The sequence below is a fragment of the Equus caballus genome, chromosome 30 (genome assembly GCF_041296265.1).
Source record: "Equus caballus isolate H_3958 breed thoroughbred chromosome 30, TB-T2T, whole genome shotgun sequence".
Taxonomy (NCBI): domain Eukaryota; kingdom Metazoa; phylum Chordata; class Mammalia; order Perissodactyla; family Equidae; genus Equus; species Equus caballus.
The window spans coordinates 7,862,949-7,888,389 of NC_091713.1; the positions used below are offsets into that span (position 1 = coordinate 7,862,949).

At 38.7% G+C, this 25,441-nt stretch overlaps 1 long non-coding RNA gene across 1 annotated transcript; it reads right to left on the reverse strand.

Moving 5' to 3' along the window:
• Positions 1-6,734: 6,734 nt before the first annotated feature.
• LOC138921500 (uncharacterized) lies at positions 6,735-22,947 on the reverse strand. Its single transcript, XR_011434136.1, has 3 exons — positions 22,736-22,947; positions 11,310-11,426; positions 6,735-7,705 (listed from the first exon to the last, which is right to left on the reverse strand). It is a non-coding gene; the product is annotated as an uncharacterized lncRNA (long non-coding RNA).
• Positions 22,948-25,441: the final 2,494 nt, after the last annotated feature.

The window sequence follows — 25,441 nt, forward strand, 5'->3', positions numbered from 1 at the left end:
TTTTCATCCTAAAATGTATCATGTTTTGGGTTTTTTTTTAAAGATTTTATTTTTCCTTTTTCTCCCCAAAGCCTCCCAGTACATAGTTGTATATTTTTAGTTGTGGGTCCTTCTAGTTGTGGCATGTGGGATGCCCCCTCAGCATGGCTTGATGAGTGGTGCCATGTCCGCGCCCAGGATCCAAACCAGCGAAACCCTGGGCTGCTGAAGCAGAGTACATGACCTTAACCACTCGGCCATGGGGCCAGCCCCTATCATAATGTTTTAAAAGACAGTGTTTACATTACTGAATAGAAATAAGAATAAGTTTATTCATGATTGCATGAAGAGAAAACTTGTTTCAATAAGGACTAAAGAGAAAGCCAAGGAAGTATACCAAAATGTTACAAAATAATTAACAAAAAGATTGTGACTGGGATAAATAAATAAAATGAGCTGAAGGAAAAAATAATGTCCTAGGAACCCAGATGATGTTATTTCCTTCTCCTTTAGGAAATAGATCATATCTACAAGGGAATGTTGTAATGTATAGAACTTTATAGAAGAAAAAATATTCCTTTTTGTCTTTGGGGCCCAGGCCTTCAGAATACATGCATTTTTATTAATAGCAACAATAACTGCTGTTGTTTTTGTAATTATAATTTCATGCTAAGCATTTTTTTTAATTTTTCAGCAAGACTAGCCCTGAGCTAACATCTGCCAATCCTCCTCTTTTTGCTGAGGAAGACTGGCCCTGAGCTAACATCCATGCCCATCTTCCTCTATTTTATATGTCGGACGCCTGCCACAGCATGGCTTGCCAACTGGTGCCATGTCCACACCCAGAATTCAAACCGGTGAACCCCAGGCCGCCAAAGTGGAACGTGCACACTTAACTGCTGCACCACTGGGCCGGCCCCCATGCTAAGCATTTTTAAATGAAGATAGTGAACCTCAGGTAGGTTAAATAACTAGCTTAAGGTCATTAGTGGAAGCTAGTAAGCAGTTAAGCCAGAATTCAAACCAAAGTCTGTTCCACTACAAAGCTTGTGCCGTTAACCTCTGTACAAACTGGCCATATACCCAACTCCATCTCCACTTCCTCTGTCGCTTTCAGCCAGTTGAGTCACTTCTGATACGTGGATCAGAGGCTTACCTTAACATCTAGGTTGCGTACATTGTTTTACTACATTACAGGGCTCCAATTTTAATTTTTTTAAGGAAAAAAACATTTACAGAAAACTTAATTGTGACTATGATTTGATTCATATAAAAATGTTGAAGCTCTTATGGGCACTACACCAAGAACAAAGGCAAATGGGACAAAAAAAGAGCTCAAAGTAGGCCATTTGCTGAAATCTTAAATTTGATCAGCACTTTCTTCCAGGGAAAATAGTCTTTGTACCTGTTACAGGAGAGAGGATTTAGATAAAGTATTTAACCCCTTGAGCTATCTCCCACGCTCCACACAGGGTACAGAAACACAAAGAATGATTTACTCACCAAGGTTGAGCCCAGATTTAATATTCTGTGTCTGAAGTTTCCCCAACTCCTAAAATTTTCTGACTCTGAGTTTTCTCTCTTGTGGTTAGGGCAGCCAGACTGATCTAACAGTCCCTGAAGACCCATCTCTGAATTTTGTGTTCTGTATATGCTAGTGTCTGCTTAGAATGTGCATTTCAGACGCTTGGGGACCCCCCCTTTTCCTTATGGGATAGAACTTTGAGACATACTATCAGCCCCAGGGACCCTTTTGGGAAAACTTCTACCCAAGATAAACACAAAATATTCTCAATAGGAGACTGCCCTTTACTTCATAATAAAAGTATAGCAAGCCTTTCTTAAGTTGTAGAATATGTGCTTTTCCTCTAAGACTCTCTATCTCCTAATACGTTGGCCTTATTTCTAGGCATAGTTTCATGACGGTGGTTACCGTAAACCCACAGTGTACAAGTCCATTTAGGATCCAAGAGAGAGCCCAGACCTTGAGTAGTTCCCAGTTCATATATTCACGAGACATCCATAATCTAAGATTGCCCATTGCTTATTCACTTGCTCAGAATATTCCTCATTACCAGGCTTTAGAGCTGCTCTTCTAGACAGCTCTACCAATACAGGCAAATGTGCCAAGTCCCCTCCTTCAGGCTATGTCAGGGTCCTACACAAGCCACCCATCCACTTTTCTCCATTGCTACAAGACCGTTTTCTCTCTTTCTAAAGAAAAAAACCCACAGATTTCCACTAATATCTCTTCTATAGTGCTTGTGTGTGTGTGTGTGTGTGTTGGGAAATATAAAAACTCCCATCTCACCTGCCAATAGATTTTGGCTGTGTATCTAACAATTTTAAGTGACACTTAGCTTGTAGTAAATGATTGTTGAATGATAGGATAAATGAATATTTAAATTCATCTTCTCTAATGCTTATTCTTGTGCCTAGAATACAAGACGTTTATTTGTTGAAATAATTAACAAAAGCAGTAATTACTTGGAGTTAAAATATATGTAAGTTTACCTACTGTAAACTTTCAAAATATATAAAAATTCATACAAAGAATAAAGGACTCATTACATTACTAATTCATTGTCTCCTTACATAAAATTGTTTTGGAAATAAACAAATTTCAAAATTGTGAGGCAATGTTTTATTGTTACATTGTCAAATGGTAAAAATGATTCATTTAACAAATCTTTATTGGGCCCCAGCTGTGTGCCTGCCACTGCGCTGGCCTCTGAGACACAGGGTGATGGTAGTGAGTGAGGTGGAGGAGGTACTAGGTAAGGCTGGAGGAGGAGGCAGACCATGCGGGGGCCTCTCCTCCCCAGCCCCCCACCCATGTGAAGCCAGGGCTGTTTCTAGGAAGAGGAGTGCCATGGTAGGTGTGACATAATTTGCTTTGCTCAGTACCAGGAATAGAGTAGACGGAAGGTTGGAGTAGATTTTAATGGACCTGTAAAGCTATACATTCACCCAAAGAGAAACCATCTTTGATTTGGAAGGACTGAGACACATCTTGTCTGTTTCATAGTTTTGTTTCATTGCTGATAACCAGTAAGGTGTTTCAGAAGTTTCTGTATAAATCAGGAGGTGAGAAAAAAGGCAGTTTGTAGTGAAAATGCTTAATTTGTGAAGCTAGTACATTTTCACTTTAGCAGAAATTTGAGATAATGTGAAACTGCCTTACAGTTTATACTTTTATGATAATGACTTTCTATCTCCTCATCATTTATAAAATTCTAACATCAATAACTAATGGCACAATTTCTTTTTTAAGTAATCAGTAAGACATTCCATATGTATTTTCATCTTCTAAGCAACTTCAGAGGAAACATTTTTTCATGTTTAATTCCTTACTGAGGTGACTGTATCAAACTCATGATGTAGCTCTGTGTTTTAGAACATGTATTATTTAAAGACAGCTTAACACTGCCATCTTATTGCATCAGAATGACTGTTCTCTTTGTCATCCATTCATACTTTTGGCACCACTGCGCTCAAATGAATTATCTAGTTATCGAGATTGTCACATGATATTTTAACTTCCAGCTCATATAAGTATCCTTTCTTTTCTAATTATTGTTTTGTGCTTTGGGGCAAAATGGATACTGAGTCAAAAGAGAATATAAAGACACAGAGGCCAAGATGCTGCTTGTTTTAATTCCTAATGCTCTTTGGGAAGCGTTTTAGTCTACTCATTTTGGTTAGAATTTTACTGACTGACTTTACTACTGACTTTAAAGAACAACACTGACTTAGGGGAGATTTCAAGCAGAGTTTTCATCTCAGTGCTTTTTCCATTTAAATTCCATAAAAAGTAAGAAGCCTCAAGAAAAGGAAGTTTTCATATACATATGAACTGCTAGGATGATTATGTTGAAGGAGAAGGAAACAGAGAAGTCTGGGTTTCAATGTTACCGCTGCTACATAATCTTAGGAAAGTCGCTGTAATTTACAAAGACTTGTCTCGTATGCAGAATGGGAATAACGATGCTATTGCTTTGGATTATTATGAGAATTAAATGTGTCAATGTATATTAAGGTGTTTTGTGTATGGTAAAACTTTATACAAATATTAGTCAATTTCATCACGTGAAGATTTACAGCTACTCAAGGACATTTCTGTTGGGAGCACAGCTTTCATAAAGAAGCTATAGAACTCACACTTGATGGAAGGCAGCTGTAGAATGGATTGAAAAGAATCCAAGAAACAAATTATACCATTGTTTGCATCAAGATAGCCTACAGCAATAAATCAGCCACATTCATTCCCATGCACCTGCAAATAAACATGAGTGACGGATACTGTGCAGGCACTCTTGCGGTGGAAAGAAAATTAAATCAGAGTTCTGGTGTGGCTTGAAATTCTTAAAGCTTGAGATGATACAGATGGATTTCACAATGCGTATGGTAAGGAAATGTGTCTTTCCCATACTGCCACAGGCAGTAAGTTTTTAAATTAAGTAGAGATAAATTTCTTAGAATTTAAAAACTTTTGACAACAAATACACGTCTTCTCTAATGCTTACAATATATAGTGGAGAAATTTGTGTCAGATCCTAATGGGAATTGTACAAGTATTTTTATTGTTTTATTTTAAAAACATTTATTGAGCATTGGTTATCTGTAAGATGTGTTAAGAACTGGCCTCTGAAGCCTGGGGAGGGAAGAGGGAAGATAGAGGTGTTGTGTCCTCACTGGAGAAAGGTCCCCAAGTATTGCAGGGGAATAAAAGAAGTCAGGCAGCAGAGTGAACCCGTAAGTGTGGAAAAAGCTCAGGTATCTGATTTGGAACTTGAGAGGGATGGTATAACTTACCATCACGAGATCCTTGTCACAGCACAGTCACATGAGGGCCAATCATAACCCTGTTCCAAAGAAATAACTTTGGTCCCATTATAAATTATATTATTAATTTCATTTACTATAGTGTAATTTTTATGAAAAAATTGTTTTTAATTATTAAAGTTATTAAATTAGTAAATTAGTAGTAACCAGCAAAATAGACTCTATTGAAGCCATTAAGCCTTTCCTTCATTCATTTATTTACTCAGTGACTTCACAAATGTATACATTGTGCCAGATATGGGGCATCATTTAGGATATCACAGCAAGTGGCTATCAACTGAAATACCAATGATGGAGCAGTGTGGCTGCAATACAACCCCCTTCAGCAACATCCATCTTATTTCTTATGGCACTAGAGCCATAACACACAAATGAACTTATTATCCTGTGTTTGCTGCTATTATTTCAATTATACTGTTTCCCCACCTCTACTCCATTTGGTTCAGTCGCTCATTTCACCCAGTACTTAACACAGCTCCTCATATGATTGGCTCATGATGGCAAGAAACAAAAGGAAAAGGGAAGGAGAGGAAGAGAGCCCGAAGTAGAAAGTGAAAAAATAAGGTTGGTTTTCTTGAGTGACAAAGCAGCAGATTCTGAATATGATTCAAAAAGGAATTCCAGAAGATATGACCACTGTAGTACAGCATAGTTGGAATCAGGGTAGCCCCTCCCACAGTGACTACACGGGGAAAGTTACTTTAATTTTTTATACTGTATTTTCAGTGTTTGAAAAAATCTTGGTGCAGGAATGGAGCTGTATGGTGATTGTGATACACTTTTTTGAGAACCTGTGGGATTTTATAGTTTCAGAATCAGGATCGGTGCTCTAAGAACTTAGCTATTATTTTGTTAGAACTTTTCACATTGAGAGGAACAGAGACACCCTTGATTTTCTCTGTTAACAGAAGTTTCATGGTAAAGTTACATAGAAAAGTAAGGGGAAAAAAATAGGAAAGAAAGCAAAGTCTCAGCTTCCGCTCAGCGCTGCCTCATGGAGGTCGGGAATACTGTCCATCAGACTGGCAGCAGGCTGCTCTTGGCCTCCCTCTTCCGCACTTCCTCTGTCACTGTCAAGTACCTGACCCTTCTTACGACCTCTGCTTACTCTCTTCTCTCTCTCAGTCTTTCCACTTCTGTATGGCTCTATCCTCTTCAGATATTTCCTATTCTGACTTCTGAGAGAGAGAATATAAACTGTCAAGTCATTCTCTGGTATAAAGCATCCACTCTCTCTATACCACGGGTGTTGACGGCCTTGGTGTGAAACATAGTTGCAGCCGGGCAGGCAGTTTGTGGGGCAAAGCATTGCCACTTGCTCGTGGGGAACCCTGGAGCTGTGGGCAAAGGCAGGCCCTGTAGGACGGGAAGCAGTATAGTGACTATGGAGTATAAATATGGAAACCAGTGCTTTGAGGACTTTGGGGCAATATTAAGAAACAGCATGATGGAGAAGGTAATGTACTTCAAAGGCAAGATTTCCCTTCCTTTCAGTGCCAGTGGAAGCATGTGAATGGCTAATAAATTTAATGCCTACCTTTACAAGGGGAAAAATTTTAGGGCGAAACAAAAAGAAATGGAAGAAGAGGCCCAAGATTAGTTGTTTGTGAGTCACTAAAGTTTCTCCCATCTTGTCAAAGTGATGTTATCACAACTATAAATTCAAAAGTAAAAATAATCATCTCAATAGATTTCCTTTTCCCTCCTATTTTCCATGTTTCCATTTTTCTCTTATCCGTACAACCTTATATCCTAGAGAATGTTTTACAGTTTGGTATCTCCTGCACTGCCAACTTCCAGGCCTTTTCCATGTTTACAGGTAATCTTCACGAAGTAGACCATGACCGAGCTTGCTGTAGGTGTGATGACTTAGTAGGAAAAAGAATGATGAGTTGTTTTCTTATAAAGTAATACAGTGGAAAATTTTTCTCATTCGGAAATGGGGTGGAAGCTCCACTGCTAATGTGGACTCTCGCCAAGGCAGAGTTCAGGGCTCCTCTGACCTGGCAGATTCTTCACTCTACATTGACCACAGAACTTCAGGCACAAGTGTGGGAGGAACCGGAGAGGGAACCGAGGACCAAGTCCACTTACGTGTTGTTGATTGTGCATACATCTGTTGTACTATTTGCCAGTTTGGTACCAAAATGAAAGTAACCTAAGTTGAGTCTAAGACATTTTGACCAGTCTTCAAACCCCGACCAACCTTTGTGGTTTGGCCCAGCTTACTTTATAATTATTATTTTAGTGGCTGCTTTATTCTATTCATTTGTTGTACCTTAATTGACTTAACTACCCTGCATTGTAGTATATCTTTATTGTTTCTAATTATTTATCTATGTTAAGCTTGTGATAAATAAAACTAGAGTGGAAGTATTTCCCATTTAAATTATTTCTTAAGGATAAATTTTAGAAACAAGACTTTGGGTCATGAATGTTTGGGTATGAATATTCTTATGTAAAAATTGCCAGATTTCATTCCAAGAGGAAATTATACCAATTTAAATTCTTACCAGAATTAAAGACTATGCCAATATTACTGTATCTCCTATGGCTTTAAGTATTATTATTTTCATTTGCTTGCCCACTCATATTCTGTCCATCTATTTCCCACACTTAGGGTATATAACAAGCTAGTCAACATATTGGTAAGTGGTTTAGGTACAGTGATTTATATATAAATAAAACTTTATTAATTCATTTAAAAAAATAGCCTTTAGCTCCAAATTTCTAATGCTTTTGAAATTTACCCATATCTATGATTTAATTGTCTCAATAATTCTAAAGGTTTTCTTTTTACCAGAAAATAATGGTAATTAACAAAAGATAACAGATGACTTTTTTCCACCTTGTCTTCATGTGACAGTCCTCTGCAGGAAAACTGTAAAACATAAAAACAGGGGAAAAAAGGCTAGACAATAGAAAATCATCCAAGGCCAAGATCTTCAGCATGGTCTGCACACTGCAAGCTAGGGAGCCATACTTTGCCAAAATTATTTAACAACAGACATGTTAGAGTTTAAATGCTATGTTGCCACCCTTGACATAAATTTAGTTCATCTTAGTTCATATAGGAATTATGCTAGTGAACAGAACTTAACGTGTGTGAGTAGTAAGGGGTCAAGTTTGTAGCAGTCACTTTTCCTGGTTGCTTTGGATGGGATGCCCAAAAGTTGGAATTTCTCATGGCTTGAGTTGCTTGTACATTTACATCATCCTAGTTCTGACTGGTTGGCATTGTGTTCATTTCTCCTCAGAGAAGAATGAAGGTGTCCTTGCCTGGAGGGACACTCTATCCTTCTCTAGGTACCTCTCCACCACCACCCTCAGACTATAACTGTGTAAGCAGATCATAAATTTCTATAGATAGAGAATGATTCAAGTTAACCCTTAGGGGTATCCATTTTGTTTTGAGGTGATAGCTTAATGATCTTGTTCAAAGAAATGACAGTCCCACATCAGGAACTGAGATGAAGTGCCGCTTCACTCACACTTCTCAGTCATGAACTGGCAAGGAAAGCACAGGCAGTAAACCCGGTAGAAGATCAGCAGATGTGTCACACAAACCGTAGTAAACCTCCCTTCCCTTGTCCAAAATCCTAGATCTTTTATCAACTCTTTTGCGAAGAGGGCAAATTCTATAGGTTTGTCATTGATTAGGATTGAATAGATAAAATTTGAAGTTTTGTGTATTTTCTCCCATCTCCCATCTATGAACATGAAGCAGTTAAATAATTTCCTCAAGGTGAATAAAGGAGCAATACAAAAAGCATGTGCTGTGTAGGAAGCGAGGAATAAATTCCTTGTGGTTAATTGTGGCAAGAGCAGTTGCATCACTTAGTTCCTGTGGTTATTTCTTGGCTTAAAACTCTTTAGCTATGTGATGGAGAAGTAACACAAAAAACAGGCAGAAATAGCCATGCATATGAACTGGTTTTAGGTGGGTGTTGAGTAGGCAAGGGAGAATTGTTTCACCTTCAAAGAGAGCTGTACATTTCTAGATATGTTATTAAAGGAAGCACTGTGGGTTCCGTGGCTGGAACAGGGAACTGATCATTTATTTGCTTTACCATCAGGTTGTCAGTCTAGTCATGCTGCTGGTAAAGATTAGATCTCTCACTCTGCCAAAATGAAACATATTTTGCCTGCTTGCGTACGATTCTGTTGCTTTGTCCACTGCAGCATCCTCCGTGCAGCTCCCATTATTGTAATCATTTTCTGTTTTTGCTCTAGGATGTGGGGAGAAGGTGCCCCATCAGAGAGCATGACTTTTTCTAATCCCAACCCACACACTGCTGTCAAAGTATTTTCGTTCTTTCTCCCGAGCATTATGTTCTTCTACCAGCAGTCACTAAGCCAGGAAAACAGGAGGGTATTTTGCAATAACATTTGGAATATACGTTTTTATTTTTTTAGTTGGGATTTCTGGTGTTTATATTTTGAAGGTCAGGTGTGATGTCACTTTCTTAGTCCTTAAGCTGTCTACGTATTGCTGAGTGAGTAACTCTGCCAAGTCAGTGCCTGCAGGGCTGTCCTTAAAATCAGCACGAGGATGACAAGATGTTACTTGGGCTTTTACATATATAAACGTGCCTGGCCAGATGCTGAAAAAGTACATCAGAGCAAGCACAGAGCCTACCGGAAAATATGCTACTTTCCATGGTTTCAGCAAGAGATCATGCAAGGAACTTTGATAATAATGAATGAAAATAGTAAATAGAATTTTTCAGTGAATTTTAGTGATTTATTTGTAAACATTGCCCTCTCCAGGTTTTTTTCCTTTCCTCCCTCTCCCTCTCCCTACCCCCTTTCTTATTTTCCCATTTTAAGATCTTCATGACTCAAAAGGCTATTTGATTGGTGGGAAATGAAGGTGGAAAGTTATTGATCAGGAGATTTCTAATGCTGTTTCCTACTCACAGTTAAACAAATGCAAATGTCAAGCCTTCATTCATCATTTAATGACTATTTGTCTCTATAGAGAGTACTATTATGGACTAGAGGTTGAGATTTTAAAAAGGGGGAGGATACAAAAATGACTGTTTCTTTTGGCAAACACAATAAATTGCTTTCTTTCTGCCAAGCAATTATCACTGTATTTAATCTTTGTAGGAAGTCTATTAGGGACTCTTATTTTACAGATTAGAAAACCAAGGTACAGGGGCCGGCCTGGCGGCACAGCACTTAAGTGCGCACGTTCTGCTTCGGCGGCCCAGGGTTCACCGGTTCAGATCCCAGGTGCGGACATGGCACCGCTTGGCAAGCCACGCTGTGGTAGGCGTCCCACATATAAAGTGGAGGAAGATGGGCACGGATGTTAGCTCAGGGCCAGTCTTCCTCAGCAAAAAGAGGAGGATTGGCAACAGATGTTAGCTCAGGGCTAATCTTCCTCAAAAAAAAAAAAAAAAACATCAAGGTACAAAGAGGTTAAGTAACTTGCCCAAAGTTATGCAGCTGGTTAGTAGCAGAACCAACATACAAAATCCTGCAGTCTACTCTAGACTCTGTGCCCTTAACCCTTGTGCTCTGCTGCCTGGGATGAGTGCCCAGAGCAGTAGAAGAGGGAGTATATTCAAATAGGATAACACAGAGCACTATGTGATGATGATATAAATGAGGACAATGAAAAGCACTGAGAGGAGAGTGAGGATACTGCAGAAAGGCGAGTGGGTGGCATCTGTACTAGCCTTAAGGGCTGAGGTAGATTTTGATGGTGGAGATGAGGACTGAGAGTTTGCCTTCACTTGTAGGAAATGGCATGAATAGAAGATGCTGGGTCTGGAAAGCAGGTTCAGAAAAGAAGTAGTCTAGTCTATTTGGAGAAAAGGATTTTGTATAGGAGTATAGGATAAGGTAGGCTGCACCCAAAGTTTGCAAGCCCCATTTCATAGTTGGGACAAGTGGGATGAAGGTTTTTCAGCCGTGAGGTGGCAAGAGCAATGCTCTAGAGCTCAACTTGGTGGGGTAGTAGTTTGAAGAAAGGAATGCTAAAAGAAGGAAAAATAATTACTACTCATTTTCTATTGCTGCGTAACTTTTGCACCAAGGACTTCAGTTTCTTGCTAGCTGTCAACCAAAGGCTACCCTCAGCTCCTAAAGACTTCTCTCACTTCCTTCAATGAGCATCCCTACATTGGCATCACACAACAGGGCAGTTTGCTTTTTCAAAGCCAGCAAGGGAGTGAGAGACTTCAGCTGGAGAGCACTGTAATCTTACTTAATCACATGTCCTGTCACTTTTGCCACATTTTTTTGGTTAGAAGCAAGTCACAGGTCACTTCCACACTCAAAGGGAGAGGGTTAAACAGGAGCAGGAACATCAGGAAACACAGATTATAGAGGGGTGACACTATCGAGTCTGCCACAGAGACAGATGCAGTTGATGACACAAACACTCAAGAGTCTGAATTAGGATGCTATTAATGCAACTAAGAAGAGTCAGGTTCAAGAAAATATCTCCAGGAAATATGATTTCTTACCCATACCTTGTGAAGTTCTTTGCATACATTATCTCATGTAAACCTCAAAATAGCTCTTTGAGATAGATGGCACAAAAATCCTTTTTGCATAAACAAGTGGGACTTCATCAGACTAAAGAGCTTCTGCAAGGCAAAGGAAACAAGGTACAAAGTGAAAAGACCATCCACCAACTGGGAGAAAATATTTACAAATCATATATCCGACAAGGGGTTAATCTCCAAAATATATAAAGAACTCACACAACTCAACAACAAAAAATCAATCAACCTGATCAATAAATGAGCAGAGGAGCTAAACGGACATTTTTCCAAAGAAAATATACAGATGGCCAGTAGACACATGAAAAGATGTTCAGCATCACTAATCATCAGGGAAATGTCAATTAAAACTACACTGAGATATCACCTTACACCCATTAGAATAGCTATAAACACCAAGACAAAAAAATAACAAATGTTGGAGAGGATGTGGAGAAAAGGGAACCATCATCCACTGCTGGTGGGAATGCAAACTGGTGCAGCCACTATGGAAAACAGTATGGAGATTTCTCTAAATATTAAAAATAGAACTACCATATGACCCAGCTATCCCACTACTGGTTATTTATCCAAAGAATTTGAGATCAACAATTCAAAGGGAGTTACATTGCAGCATTATTCACAATAGCCAAGAAGTGGAAGCAACCCACGTGCCCATCGACCGATGACTGGATAAAGAAGGTGTGGTATATATATACAATGGAATACTACTCAGCCAGAAAAAAGACAAAATCGTCCCATTCACAACAACATGGATAGACCTGGAGGGTATTATGTTAAGCAAAATAAGCTAGACAGAGAAAGACAAATACCGTATGATTTCACTCATATGTTGGAGAAACTCACAGACAAAGACAACAGTTTAGTGGTTATCACAGGGGAAGGGGGTTGGGAAATGGGTACAAGGGGTGAAGGGGCACATTTATATGGTGACTGACAAATAATAATGTACAACTAAAATTTCACAGTGTTATAAACTATTATGACCTCAATAAAAAAAAATCCTTATTTCACACAGGTTTTGAAAAGTTAAGTGACTAGCTTCAAACCTGGGTGTCCCAACCTAGATTTGAACATGGGATGTCAGTTCCAGAGCTTATAGTCTTAGTCACTCTTCTTTACTTAGACTTAAAAGTATGGAGCATTGAAAGAGAGGTAGAGAGTTTGGAAGATGGCAGTGTAGGAGGACTCTGAACTCATTTCTTCCCATGGACACAACAAATCTACAACTACTTGTGGAACAGTTTCCTCTGAGGGAGATCTGGAAACTGGATAAAAATAACCCCCACAAGGGACAACACTGACAGGTGGAAGAGGCAGAAATACAACTCTGCTGAGGAAAAAACCACATCCTAGCCATGGCGCTTCATGGCCAGGAGCAATCTCAAAGGTACAGAGCTTTTCCCAGAGGAGCCAGGGATTTTATGCCACAATAGGCATCCCAGCCCTTGGATTCAGCACAACCAAGATGAGATCCCATAATACCTGGCTTTGCTGGCTTTGAAAACCAATAGGGAATATGCCTGGAAAAACCACAGAATTTCAGAGAAAGGAAAACCTGATCTTAAAGGGCCCACACACAGATTCACCCGATCTGGAAACCAACACAAAAACACCAGAAAGAAAAGTGCATAGTTCATTAGTAAAACTGACTCACTTACTAAGGTTGGAGCACATCTCAGAGAGGCAGGAGGCAGCTGAGCCCACCCCCCACCGCACCCCCGGGACTGAGACACTGGTAGCAACCATTACTGTGACCTAGTTCAGTTGTGTTGACACAGACATTGGCAGCTGCCGTTGGATTTCCTCCTTTAGCCTGTTAGTGCAGGAATCTGTCCTACCCAATAGAGCACCCGTGGCAATCAAGCACAGCCAGGCAGCAGGCAGCCTGCCCCAGGGACTGGCCCTGCCCACAGCAAGCCCGCAGCAAACTTGTGGGTCCACATTGACAAGGTGTGTGTGCAGGCCTGTGTTGGTGGGGCACATGGGCCCACAGCAGACGTGTGCTGCTGGCCATTGCAAACAGCCACATAGAGGATCTGCCCCACATTCCAACACCTGAAATGATTGTACACTGCCACACCTGGAGCCAGCTCTACCCATCTACACTCCTGAGAGAGCTGACAATGGCCGCGCACTACAGGGAGCCACACTGAAAGCCTATAGCAATTGTGAACCCCTGAGCCTAGCAACCAGCCACAGTGGGGGCCTGACTCACTTAACAGCAAAATAGCAGTGGTTGTATGCTATTAGACTTTACAGCCAGCCATGCCAGGGCTTGCCCCATGCTATAAAGTCACTGCAGCAGCCACACCCAGCTGAGCCTTACAACCAGCCAGCTTAGGGGCCAGCCTAACCTACCCATGCACCTGTAGCAGTAGCAACTCCACCACAACAAAAGGGCACACATAGCCCACACAAGGAAACATCTGGCACAGGTGATGAGAGAGGAGCACATTGCCAGGCCCCATAAAGCATCTCTTACATAAGGCCACATTTCCAAGATCAGGAGATGCAGCTGAGCTACTTAATACATAGATATAACTACAGAGAAGTAGGCAAAATGAGGAGACAAAGAAATATGTTCCAAATAAGGGAATAGGACAAACCCTCAGAAAAAGAATTAAAGAAAACAGAAATAAATAATCTACCTCACAAACAGTACAAACTAGTAGTCATAAGGATACTCCCTGATCTTGGGAGAAGAAGAGATGAACACAGAACTTTGACAAAGAATTGGAAAATATAAAAAAGAACCATTGAGAACAGAAGAATACAATAATGGAAATGAGAAATTCAGTAGAGAGAATCAATAGCAGAGTAGATGACACAGAAGAAGGATCCGCGATCTGGATGAAAGAGTAGAGAAAATCACCCAAGCTGAACAGAGAAAAGAATTTAAAAGAATGAGGACAGCCTAAGGGACCTCTGGGACAACATCAAGCATACTAACATCCATATTATAGGTTTCACAGAAGGAGAAGAGAGACACAAGGGGCAGAGAACCCAGTTGAAGAAATAATAGTTGAAAACTTCCCTAACATAAGGAAGGAAATAGACATCCAGGTACAGGAAGTGCAAAGAGCACCACACAAGGTGAAGCCAAAGAGGTCCACGCCAAGATGCATTATAATTAAAATGTCAGGAATTAAAGAGAGAATCCTAAAAGCTGCAAGAGAAAAGCAACAAGTTACATACAAAGGAAACCCCATAAGGCTATCAGCTGACTTCTCAGCAGAAACCTTACAGGCTAGAAGGGAGTGGCATGATATAGTCAAAGTGCTGAAAGGAAAAAACCTACAGCCAAGAATACTTTACCTGTCAAGGTTATCATTCATATCATGGAAGGAGAAAGAAAGAGTTTTCCAGACAAGAAAAAACTACAAGAGTTTATCACCACTAAACTGGCCTTACAAGAAATGTCAAAGGGACTTATTTAAATGGAATAGAAAAGACCACAAATAGGAATAAGAAAGTTATCAAAGAAAAAAAATCACTGGTAAAGGCAAATATACAGTAAAGGTAGTGGATCAACCACCTATAAAGCTAGTATGAAGGTCAAAAGACAGAAGTACTAAAATTATCTAATTCCATGATAAGAAGATAGGGGATACACAAAAATAAAATAAGTAAAATAGGATATAAAAAACATGAAATGTCAGGGGAGGATAAAAGTGTAGGGCTTTTAGTAAGAAGTCAAACTAAGAGACCATAAACAATATAGATTATTATTTACATAGATTATTATATACGAACCTTGTGATAATCACAAACCAAAAACCTATAATAATACATACAAAATAAAGAGAAAGGAACCCAAACGTAACACTAAAGAAGGCCATCAAATCATGAGAGAACAAGAGAAGAAGAAAGGAACAGAGAAGAACTACAAAAACATCCAGAAAAAAGTAACAAAATGGCAATAAGTACATACTTATCAATAGCTACTTTAAATGTCAATGGACTAAGTGCTCCAATAACAAGACTAAGGGTGGCTAAATCGATAAAAAAAAGAAGGCCCCTATACATGCTGCATGCAAGACACACACTTTGGATCTAAAGACACTCACAAACTGAAAGTAAAGGGAGGGAAAATGATACTCCAAGCAAATGGAAACAAAAAGAAAGCTGGAGTGGCAATACTTATATCAGACATAATAGATTTTAAAACGAGAACAAGAGACAAAGGGCATAACATAATGATAAAGGAAGCAATTCCAACAAGAGGACATAAAACTTGTAAATATCTATTTACCCAACATAGGAGCACCTATATACATAAAGCAATCTTTAACAGACATAAAAGGAGAAAATGACAGTAACAAAATAATAGTAGGGAACTTTAACATTCCACTTACATCAATGAATAGATCATCCAAACAGAAGATCAATAAGGAAACATTGGCCTTAAGTGACACATTAGACCAGATGGACTTAGTAGATATAGACAGAACATTCCATCCAAGAACCGCAGAATACACATTCTTTTTTTTGGTGAGGAAGATTGGCACTGAGCTAACATCTGTTGCCAATCTTCCTCTTCTTTTTTTTCTCCCCAAAGTCCCAGTACGTAGTTGTATATCCTAGTTGTAAGTCCTTCTAGTGCTTCTATGTGGGATACCGCCACAGCATGACTTGATGGGCAGTGTGTAGGTCTGCACTGAGCATCTGAACTGGCAAACCCCGGGCCACTGAAGCAGAGCACACGAACTTAACCACTATGCCACTGGGCCAGCCTCCAGAATACACATTCTTTTCAGATGCACATGGGACATTCTCCAGAGTAGATCACATCTTAGGCCACAAAACAAGTCTCAAAAAATTTAAGAAGATTCAAATAATACCAAACAACTTTTCTGACCATAATGGTATGAAACTAGAAAACAACTACAAGAAGAAAACTGGAAAAGCCAGAGATATGTGGAGATTAAACACAATGTTAATGAACAACTATTGATCAATGAAGAAATTAAAGGAGAAATCAAAAAATACCTGGAGACAAATGAAAATGAAAATATGACATACCAAAATTTATGGGATATGGTAAAAGCAGTACTAAGAAGGAAGTTTACAGCAATACAGGCCTACCTCAAAAAACAAGATTTTTCTCAAACAATCTATCAGTGCGCTTCAAGGAACTAGAAAAAGGAGAACAAATGAAGCCCAAAATCAGCAGGAGGAAGGAAATAATAAAAATTAAAGCAGAAATAAATACAATAGAGACTAAAAAAATAGTGGAAAAAATCAATTAAACTAAGAGCTGGTTCTCTGAAAAGATAAACAAAATTGACAAACCTTTAGCTAGACTCACCAAGAAAAAAAGAGAGAAGGCTCAAATAAATAAAATCAGAAATGAAAGAGGACAGATTACAATGGACACCACAGAAATACAAAGGACTATAAGAGAATACTAAGAAAAGCTATACACCAACAAATTGGATAATCTAGAAGAAATAGATAAATTCCTAGAATCATACAACCTTCCAAAACTGAATCAAGAAGAAATAGATAATCTGAATAGACCAATCACTAGTAAGGAGATCCAAACAGTAATGAAAAATCGCCTAAAAAACAAAAGCCCAGGACCAGATGGCTTCCCCAGTGAATTCTACCAAACATTCAAAGAAGACTCAATACCTATCCTTCTCAAACTCATCCAGAAAATTGAAGAGGAGGGGACGCTTCCTAACTCATTCTATGAGGCCAACATTACACTGACACCAAAACCAGACAGGGACAACACACAAAAAAAGAAAATTATAAGCCAATATCACTGATGAACATAGATGCAAAAATCCTCAACAAAATACTAGCAAATCAAATACAACAATACATTAAAAGGATCATACACCATGATCAATTGGGATTTATTCCAGGGGTGCATGGATGGTGCAACATCTGCAAATCAATCAGTGTGATACACCACATTAACAAAATGAAGAATAAAAATCACATGATCATCTCAGATTCAGAGAAAGCATTCAACAAGACAGAGCATCCATTTATAATTTTTAAAAACTGAATAAAATGGGCATAGAAGGAAAGTATCTCAATATAATAAATGCCATATATAGCAAACCCACAGGTAACATCATACTCAATGGTGAAAAACTGAAATCTTTCCCTCTAAGAACAGGAACAAGACAAGGATGCCCATTTTCACCACTCTTATTTAACACAGTATTGAAAGTCCTTGCCAGAGGAGTCAGGAAAGAAAAAGAAATAAAGAGATTCAAATTGAAAAGGAAGAAGTAAAACTGTCACTATTTGCAGATGGATTTTATGTATGGAAAACTCTAAAGAATCCAACAAAAAAACTATTATAAATAATAAACGAATACAGTAAAGATGCAGGATACAAAATCTACATACAAGAATCACTTGCCTTTCTGTAACACAATGAAATAGGAGAAGGAGAAATTAAGAATACAATCCCATTTACAATGGCAAAAATATAAAATACCTAGGAATAAACTTAACCAAAAAGGTGAAAGACCTATACACTGAAAACTATAAAACATTGTTCAAAGAAGACACACAAATAAATGGAAAGATATTCCATGTTCATGGATGGGAAGAATTAACATAGTTAAAATGTACCTAAAGCAATCTACAGATTCAGTTCAATCCCTATCAAAATTTCCCAATGACATTTTTCACAGAAATAGAACAAGGAATCCCAAAATTATATGATATAGAACAACAAAAGACCCTGAATAGCCAAAGCAATCCTGAGAAAAAAGAACAAAGCTGGAAGTATTACTCTCCCTGATTTCAAAATATACTACAAAGCTATTGTAATCAAAACAGCATGGCACTGGCACAAAAACAGACACACAGCTCAATGGAATAGAATCAAGAGCCCAGAAATAAACCCACACATCTATGGACAGCTAATTTTGAACAAAGGAGCCAAGAACTTACAATGGAGAAGGTAAAGTCTGTTCAATAAATGGTGTTGGGAAAACTAGACAGTCACATGCAAAAGAAAAAAATCATTATCTTACACTGTACACAAAAATTAACTCAAAATAGATTAAAGACTTGAATGTAAATTCTGAAACCATACAACTCCTAGAAGAAAACATAGGCAATAAACTCTTCAACATTGGTCTTAGCAGTATCTTTTTGAATACAATGACTCCCCCGAGGCAAGGGAAATGAATGTAAAAATAAACAAGTAGGACTACACCAAACTAAAAAGCTTCATCACAGCAAAGGAAACCACCAACAAAATGAAAAACCAGGGGCTGGCCCATTGGTGCAGTGGTTAAGTTCACACATTCCGCTTCAGCAGCCGGGGGTTCGCTGGTTTGGATCCTGCGTGCAGACAAGGCACCACTTAGCAAGCCATGCTAGGTAGAGGAAGATGGGCACAGATGTTAGCCTAGGGCCAGTCTTCCTCAGCAAAAAGAGGAGGATTAGCAGCAGAAGTTAGCTCAGGGCTAATCTTCCTCAAAAAAAAAAAAAAAGAAAGAAAAAGAAAAAACAGCCTAACAATTGGGAGAAGATACTTGGAAATCATATATCTGTTAAGGGGTTAATATCCAAAATACATAAAGAACTCATACAACTCAACAACAACAACAAAAATAACCCAATTAGAAAATGGACAAAGGATCTGAACATTTTTCCAAAGATATACACATGGCCAACAGGCACATGAAAATGCAAATCAAAACTGCAATGAGCTATTGTCACCTGAAGCCGTTCAGAATGGCTATAATCATTAAGACAGGAAATAAGTGTTGGAGAGGATGTGGAGAAAAGAGAACCCTCAGACACTGCTGGTGGGAGTGTAAACTTGTGCAGCCACTATGGAAAACAGTATAGAGATTCCTCAAAAAATTAATAATATAACTACCATATGATCCAACTATCCCACTTCTGGGTATTTATCCAAAGAACATGAAAACACTAAGTCAAAAAGATTGCAGCATTATTCACAATAGCCAAGACATGGAAACAACCCAAGTTTCCATCAATGGATAAATGGATAAAGAAGATGAGGGGGATATATACACACAATGGAATACTACTCAGCCATAAAAAATGATGAAACCTTGGCATTTGTGACAACATGGATGGACCTTGAGGGTATTATGCTAAGCGAAATAAGTCAGAGGGAGAAATACAAATACCATATGATTTCACTCATAAGTGGAAGGTAAAAACAACAAGAAGAAACATAGACATAGATACAGAGATTAGATTGGTAGTTACTAGAGGGCAAAGAGGGGAGGGGGAAGGGCAAAGGAGTAAAAGGGCACATGTGTACAGTGATGGATGGTAATTAGACTTTGGGTGGTGAACATGATGTAGTCTAAACAGAATTTAAAATATAATGATGTACACCTGAAATGTACATAATGTTATAAACCAATCTTAGCTCAATAAAGAAAATACACTTTAAAAAAAGAGATGGATAAGAAAAGATTGAAGATAACTCCAAGATTTTAATCAATTTCCAGTCAAGGAATGGAGGTGTTAACTCAAACAGAAATGTCATGAGAGGCACTAGTAAAGTAATACTTACTGTGCATATACTCACTACATGCCAGGCAGTGTGCTAAGCACTCAGTATGCATTTTCACATTTAATTTCCCAACAGCCTGTGATAATGGTCTTTTGCCCTATTTTACAGATCAGGAAACAGGACTGCACCTGTGCCCCTAAACTCTAGTTTGCACAAATGCAGACGGTGGTTATTTTGTTCAGAGCTATATCACTAATGTCTGACACATAAAAAGCACTCATTATCTAAATTTTTGAATGAATGAGCACAGCTAATAAGGGATAGAGTCATGATTTGAACCCAGAACAGCCCAACTCCCACCTCCTGGAGAAGACATGGCATTCCCTTGCAGCCATACTGTGCTCAGGCCACAGCAGGATATCTAGCTGCAGATGCACAGCAGATACCTAAGTTCCAGCAATGGAGCTTGAGAAAAAGGTCGAGGCTACAATAACCTTTCAGCATCCACGTGGAGATTGAAAAGCCCTAAAATTAGATGAGATGATTAAGAGAGAGGGTATAAACCCCGGAATAGAGCCTTAGAGAACAGCTATATTTAGAGTTGAGGGGAGGAAGAGGCATTTTGAAAAGGCAATGAAGACATATATGTCAGTGAGATAAGGTGAAGATATAGATCTAAAAGTAAAGGGGAAGGAGAAGGAGGGTTGTCAGCAATATCAACCACCACAGAGTCATCAGAGCCTCAAAATTAAGGCAAGATAAATGAATTTGGGGATCAGGAGGTCATTGAGGACTTTTGGGTGAGCAGATTCGGAAAACAGCCTGAGTAAGAGTCAGCTGGCATCTGGGTGGATAGGGGAGCAGGGCTGTGAAGGAAAGAGTGGGTAGTGAGGATGTAGAGCTCACTAGGATAAATTTGTCTGTAATTTCAAACAAGCTAGTAGTAGTAATATGAGAGGGGTTGAACACTGGAGTAGAAGTGATCTTTTGTGTTGTAAAAAGAAGGGTCTAGTAGGAAGGAACTAAAGATGGCAGAAAGAGAACAGACTACTGATAGAACATGACCCCAGAGGAGACAGCAGGAGAATGAGATGCAGGAGAATGAGATGCAGGAATGGCAGTCCTTAGAAAGGGCAAGAGACATGTTACCATTGGAGGTAGGAGAAAAGCTGAAAGAAAATATAGAAAAGTAAAGGTTCAGTAGAGAAAAAGTGAGGGCATTCAAATTGAAAGGAGCCAAGGTCTTAGTACCTAGAAAGCAGAGGGAAAGATTCAAGGCTAGAGGACAGTAAGAAATATTTTAATTAATTGAGGCAATAGTTGACAAAATTTATTGAATGCCTACTCTGCTATAAGCCAAGAATTCAGTAGAGAAGACCATAAGGGATAAAAATAAAGAAGCATAATTAGGGACCCAACTGAGGAGAAATAGCATGAACTTTTCATAGAACCCAGCAGCATGGTTTCACAGTTTTGCCCAGCTTCTGAAAAGTGGTTATTGAAGGAAGTTAATGGTGCTGCACAGGGTTAGGAACTGAAATGGTGAGAATGGCAGACAAGGATGGAGGAAAGAAAGATGGATTCTAGAGGCGAGAGAAGACAGTATTGGCATGGACTAAGCTGAGCGATGAGGTGAATGAATACTGAGAGGAGTTTAGAATCTAAACACTGTGATTTGGGTGTGGAGCAAGTTATCAGAAATGAGGAAATAAAGTGCTTGTAATCAGAAAAGGAATACTCTGTGTTTGAGAACTTAAAGTAAAATAGTTTCAGATCAAGCAAATTATGAAGTGCCCTGTCTGCATTTTCAGAGGTTAAATGAGGAAGTATCAAGCCACGGTATTAGATGGGCTAGAAGTAAAAATCGATGAACGTGGCAAAGGATGAGAGCGGGTGGAGAAGATGACTGACCAGGCACCCAAATCATCAAGACAGGTAGGGTGTTGTGATGGAGGTCATAGACACAGCAATAAGGATAGGGCTTGGATGTCAAGGTTCAAAAACAGAGGTTGATGGAGGCAGAACAACAGTCTAAAATAACAAGAAGGGATAAGAATGTTTTTGAGGCTGAGTGTATCTTGAGGTGCAATTCAGATTTCAATTAAGGTAAAGAATTGGAAGTTCAACCTGACAATCCATCTAAGACCATAGAAGACTTTGCTCCACCGTTGAACTAGGAGGCAAACAGCAAGGAGTGACTGATAGAGAAGTAAGCAAGGATGCACAGCAGAAAAGGAAAGGGTTGGCTGGAATAAGATATAAGCATTGTTCTCTGCCCTCATCTACCCTATCACCTCTTTACAGGACCCTTCTAATCCTTAACATTACTTGTAAGGCATTATCCCTATTTTACAGATAAGAAAAAGCTGGTTCTGAAATTTGAGTCTTGTCCTGACTGCAAAATCTAGTCTTTCTACAACATACTGACTCTCAGTGGTCTAAAAGTGTTACTGCAGCTTTCAAGGACTAACTGGAAATCGTGTCGGACTTGTATGAAAAATGCTATGAAACACAATATATTTTTTTTGAGGTAGAATTGGCATATAACATGATATTAGTTTCAGGTGTACAACATGATTTAATATTTGGATATATTGTGAAATGATCACCACAATAAGTCTAGCTAACATCTGTCACCATATATACAGATTTTTTTTTCTTACGATGGGAACTTTTAAGATTTACTCTCTTTGCAACTTTCAAATATGTAATACAATATTATTAACTATAGTCACCATGCTGTATATTAAATCCTCAGGACTTATTTCTTCTATAACTGGAAGTTTGGGCCTTTTGACCCATTTCACCCCACCACCACCCCCCCCAACCCCCTTCCCATAATGAACAACCTGTTCTCTGTATCTGTAAGCTTGTTTTGTTATTTTAAACAAAATCACACATTCAAGTGAGATCATACCTTATTTATCTTTCTTGGCCAGACTTATTTCGCTTAGCATAACGCACTCAAGGTCTGTCTCTGTTGTCTCAAATGGCAAGATTTCCTTTTTTAAGGCTGAATAATATTCCATTGTGTATATATACATTTTTCTTTATCCATTCATCCACTGATGGACAGTTAGGTTGATTCCGTGTCTTCACTATTGTAAATAATGCCACAATGAACATGAGAGTAGACATCTTTTTAAGTTAGTGTTCTTGTTTTCTTTGGGTAAATATAAGTAAAATTGCTGGATCAGATGGTAGTTCTATTTTAAATTTTTTGAGGAACCTCCATTCTGTTTTCCACAGAGGCTGAACCAATTTACATTTCCACCAACAGTGCACAAGGGTTCCCTTTTCTCCACATCCTTCTCAACACTTATCTCTTCTCTTTTTGATGCTAGCCAGTCTAACATATGTGAAGTGATTTCTCATTGTGGTTTTGATTTGCATTTCCCTGATGATTAGTGATGTGGAGCACTTTTTCATGTGCCTATTGGCAATCTGTGTGTCTTCTTTTGAAAAATGTCTATTCAACAACTAGAATATAGAGCTATGTACTGGGAGGGCTTCGGGGAGAAGAAGAAGAAGAAAAAAAAGAAGATTGGCAACAAATGTTAACTCAGGTGCCAATCTTTTAAAAAAAAAAAATCTATTCAGAGCCTCTGCCCATTTTTTAATCAGGTTTTTTTCTATTGAGTTGTATGTACAATGTATTTCTTTGTGTTGCTCTTGAATTATATTCAGCTCTAAAAAGTTCTATGTGAGCTTGCATATTTAATACTGTATATTTAAATCTTAACTTTCTTTTTCAAGAAAAACATCTTGGACCCTTTTCCTTAATGATATTAAGGAACTTCCAAATACATCCTAAATGATCACATTGAATTTCTGCAACTATACCCTAAAACACTAAGTTAATATTTATATTGCATTATTTTTCAGCTGTGAAAATGAAACCAAATTCAAAACAGAAGAAGTATTCTGGGCTTACAATTTCTGCCCTACTCCGTACTCCTGGACTGCACTTCTGGGCCTTATTTTATATCTTGTTTTCTTCGCACCTGGTAAACCAAAGGCTATTGTTGTGTTAATTAAATTGTCTCTTTTTAGAGGAGACAAGGTACTCTTTTTAAAATTCCTTACATACTACTTTACTGAAATTTTTACTTTTGTATTTCTCAGGAATGGGACCAATGCCTTGGACTGTGAATTCTGAAATATATCCCCTTTGGGCAAGAAGTACCGGAAACGCATGTTCATCTGGAATAAACTGGATTTTCAACGTTCTGGTTTCATTGACATTTTTACACACAGCAGAGTATCTCACATACTATGGTAAGAGAGTATTTTTTCCAGCTATAGTTTCATTTTTATTTTTCCTACTGTTTTTAGATATGCTATCATTTGTGATTGAAAAGACTAGATGGTTATATTTTTGCTGTTATAAATATCTCTGTGTGGCTTTCTTGTTCCCCAAAGTCCTTGGAAATGGACCTGGAAAAAAAGAAGAGGAATTCTCCCTTCCTGAGGAGCACTGCTTCTTGTCCCTCAGCGCTTCATAGCCTTCACCCACCCACCCACTCTCCCAACCCAAACATTTCCCAGCTATCTCGCCAGTTGGAAATCTTCACAGCAGAGCTGTTAGTTTAATGAAGAAGCACAAACAACAGAGAATGGTAGAAAGAGGTAGGCAGGAAGTCTAGGGCTAATGCTTGAAGATGTCCCACGACAGGGATGGAGTCCTGTCCAAGAGCAGAATCAGGGTAGGGCTGAAAGTAGCTCCCCCAAATGTCGTGCTGGGAGTTATGCCTTCCACTGTATCATCTACGCCATTCAGGCCACGGCATGTGCATTTCAGTGTCCACTGAGAATGGCACTTACCACTGCCAAAACTGTAAACATAACAGAAGAGTTCAAGTGAAAAGGTGTGGAGGCCATAACTCAAAGAAAACAATATTGGGAAGTGGCTGAATTAGGAAAAAACTTTGGGAAGGTACTTCAAGTCCATTTTTACCAAAATGAAATGTCTTTCTTTTTTTAGCAAGATGATTTCTTCATTGTCTGTATAAGTTTATAGATTGTGATTGGATTCTAAATTGATGAAATATGAGGTTTTCACTCTAACCCCCTAAGCCTCTATGCTGTATATGGAATGCCTGCTGCTTAGGCCATCCTCTGATCCCCTCCCCTATCACTCACCTCCCTTCATCTCACCCCACCCCATGATCTAAGCACTCATGATTCCTTTTTGCGATAACAGGTTCGTTTGTCAGCCCCTCTCCCCTTACTGCTGGACCATAAGTCCCATGAGCTCAGGCAAGTACTACACCTTGTTCACCATTAAATTCCCAGTGCCTTCCAGGGTGTGCCATTCACTTGATAAGCACTCAGAAGTGTCTGTCAAATGAATACACATGCAGATGAATTTTGTAGATGAGTGATGAATAAAGGAAACATTATAAAAATTTATTCCTCCTCCCTTCTGAACATGCTGAATTGGTATTTACTTTTATTTAATACTATTTATCTACTGAGTATTATCTATATAAACTCTTCTCTCTCCCAACCACCATTTAGAACATTTAGAAATACTTATTTTCTTGGAAAGGAAATGCACTGGCATTTTAAACTGGATATATATTCAGTATGTTCAGCTTTATCCCACTTGGCAATTAAAACT